The following is a 3,408-nucleotide window of genomic DNA, read 5'->3' on the forward strand; positions in this document are numbered from 1 at the left end:
CCATACCCGGAAGCGGCGGAGAAGATCGCTCTCTAAAACGGTTAGTACAGCTTCGATTTTAAAAAAAATTGCCGATTCCCCTAGACAAAATCAGCATCAATCTAAGGTTAAAAAAAATTTTTAGGGTGAACTTTAAGGGCATGAGCACAGACAAAAAAACAGAAACACAGAAAAAAATACACATTTAGGCTTCATGGACACTAGCCTACATCTACCGCGGCCACTAAAAAACGCAAAATGCGGCAAAATTGTGCAGCGTTTTCCCATGGCTATCGGTCAAAATGTTCCAATCCTGAACTAAATTTTTCCTTGTTCGGGAAAGGGAGGTTGATCCTCACCTAAATGCAGCAGCTCCTACACTACGCTAAAAGCCCATGGACTAGAATTAGGTAGCCCTGCATAATATTGTGCGGGCGTAACGTATCTCCGATATGTTACGCCGCCGTAAATTAGGGCGCAAGTTCCGTATTCAGAAAGAACTTGCGCCCTAGGTTATGGCGGCGTAATGTATGTGCTCCGGCGTAAGCCCACCTAATTCAAATTTGGATGATGTGGGCGTGTTTTAGATAAATTTAGTGTGACCCCACGTATTTGACGTTTTTTACGAACGGCGCATGCGCCGTTCGTAAAAGAATCCCAGTGCGCATGCTCGAAATTCTGCCGCAAATCGTCAATGCTTTAGACGTGAACGTAACTTACGTATAGCCCTATTCGCGAACGACTTACGCAAATGACGTAAAAATTTAAAAATTTGACGCGGGAACGACGTCCATACTTAACATTGCGTACGCCTCATAAGAGCAGGAGCAACCTTACCCCGAAAAAGCCTAACATAAACGACGTAACAAAATAGCGCCGGGCGTACGTACGTTTGTGAATCGGCGTATCTACCTAATTAGCATATTCCTTGCGTAAATCGACGGAAGCGCCACCTAGCGGCCAGCGTAAATATGCAGCCTAAGACACGACGGTGTAAGACACTTACACCAGTCGGATCTTAGGGAAATCTATGCGTAACTGATTCTATGAATCAGGCGCATAGATACAACGCCGCAACTCAGAGATACGACGGCGTATCTGGAGATACGCAGTCGTATCTCCTACCTGAATCTGGCCCCATGTGTACATTGGCACATAGGCTTTTATCGAGTTGATTTTTGGAACTTTGGCAAAAAAATGCCAAAGGGTCCTAAACTCCAATTTAGGAGCTGCCAGTGTAGGCTAGTGTACATGAAGCCTAACTCTTTTGGAAGCACCTGCCTACAGATAGGTCTAGGGGTCAGGGACACACCTCTGCAATGTGGAAAGATCAGAGAAAATCTGATTGGTCTGCTCCAAGAGAACAGGGATTTCAAATCCCTGTACCGCTGGGCCAGCTGTGTGGGTACTGACAGTTCTACATTCCCGGAGGTAAGTACAACAGAGAACAGGGGGGTTGAGAGTGTGTACATTGTTAGTTCTTTTCATTTTCATTTTTTTCTTAAACAAACTTTAACCGCTTGCCGACCAGCTACCGCAGTTATACTGCAGCAGGTTGGCCTGGCTGCGCAAATTGATGTAGTTGTACGTCGGCCCCTTTAATAGCAATAGCAGGCACCAGCGGCGTGTTACTGGAGCAGGCGCACGTAGCCGGCAGCCCCGATGTCCGCTGGCCCCCCATGATCGCTCCTCAGAGAGCCAAAACGGGGATCTGTCAATGTAGACAAACAGATCCCCGTTATGACAGGGGAGTAGAGAGAGATCATCTGTCCCTAGTGACCAGGAACAGCGATCTCTCTGCACTCCCTGTCAGTACACTCCCCCCACAGTTAGAAACACCTCCCAAGAGAACACTTAACCCCTTGAGTGTCCCCTAGTGTTAACCCCTTAATTGCCAGTGTCCATTTTACAGTGATCAGTGGCTATTTTTAGTTCTGATCACTGTAAAGATGGAAGTGGTTAAAAAGTTTTCATGTCTTAGGGAAATCTTCAGGAAGAGGGAGCTCATGGTACCATAGGTGTGCGCAGCCTATTGCATTAGGAGTTTGCACCCCAACGTCCAAACACACACTACTGATCGCTCACAGTGTTCATTCAGAAAGGGAAGGGGCTGGTAAATTACATATTTACTGGCCCCTTCCCAACTCCTAAAACATCCCAGCAGCAACTGGCAGCGCTGTTGGGGGGAAAGATGGGAGCCAGGGCAGTAGGGTGAATCTGTGCTGCACGGGGTGTGCCTGGGCACACCTGGCACACCCTGTGCACACACCTATGCATGGTACATTAGCATGATAAGTAGGTTGTGCAGAGATTTAAATAAACAGAGTAAAGAATGAGGATTCCCTGACCATCATTAAAATAAATAATAATTATAAAAACAACAGGCAGTAAAATGGTAGTGCCCCTTTCATTGGTAGCCAATGTAGGCAGAGGATCGCTCTGCCACCCTGGATGAGAAAGGCTGGACTCACATTTTATCCTGCTAGCTTCTGTAAAGGGTTAACGGAATCATTTCTATTATACCGTTCTCAATGAAAGGGGGAAAAAAGAAAAAGAGTGTCTGAGGACAGGGAGTCCCTTCCCTATTTGCGATGCCTACGAAGCCAATAAAGAGGAGGGTCGGCTCTCAGTAATTGGTTAAGGTTCTTCCATGTGTTAAATTAGCATAAGGAGACGCCGCTCCCAAACTAGCCACTTGGGGGCCAAAGCTAGCCGCGCGTCACAGAAAGTGGAGGAATCGAGAAGCATGCAAGTCAATCTGTGCCAATGGCAGCACGGAGGGATGGAGCGATGGGTGCTCGGGTGAAGCGTGGACCTCTCTCTCCAATGCAGCTATCACTGGCAGGCATGCAGGTCAGAGCCACCAGCCCAGCGCTTGCCAGCACTAATTAAGACAAAGCCGTCTTTGGGCGAGTCTATGGGCATCATCTGAGCTGCTGAGAGCCCGACATCTGAAGATGCTTCTCCAGAACTGGGACTGATTTCCAGGAGAAAAGAGACAGAGAAGTAAGTCAATGTTTCCTTCCAAAGGGGGGGCGGGGGGGATGTGTCAAGGCTGCTCCTGAAGGCACAACTGTTATTTCTTCATAATAAAGCACAACTGTTATTCTTTATAGTAAAGTACAACTGTCATTTCTTCATAGTATGGCACAACTGTGATTTATTCATACTAAGGTTCAACTGTTATTCTTTATAGTAAAGTTTAACTGACATTTCTTCATACTAAAGCACAACTGTTATTCTTTATAGTAAAGTTTAACTGACATTTCTTCATACTAAAGCACAACTGTTATTCTTTATAGTAAAGTTTAACTGTCATTTCTTCATACTAAAGCACAACTGTTATTCTTTATAGTAAAGTTCGACTGTCATTTCTTCATACTAAGGCACACTGTGATTTCTTCATACTAAGGTTTAACTGTTATTCTT

The 3,408-nt window shown here is 45.7% G+C and overlaps 1 protein-coding gene across 1 annotated transcript in view; it reads left to right on the forward strand.

Moving 5' to 3' along the window:
* The first annotated feature begins 2,690 nt into the window (after positions 1 to 2,690).
* Positions 2,691 to 3,408, forward strand: part of SLC18A3 (solute carrier family 18 member A3) — a 3,409-nt gene continuing 2,691 nt past the window's right edge. Inside the window, exon 1 of the mRNA XM_040322451.1 lies at positions 2,691 to 2,985. The gene's annotated coding sequence lies outside the window, so the exon portion shown is untranslated. The remainder of the gene's footprint in view (positions 2,986 to 3,408) is intronic.

This window comes from Rana temporaria, chromosome 8 (assembly GCF_905171775.1).
Source record: "Rana temporaria chromosome 8, aRanTem1.1, whole genome shotgun sequence".
NCBI lineage: Eukaryota > Metazoa > Chordata > Amphibia > Anura > Ranidae > Rana > Rana temporaria.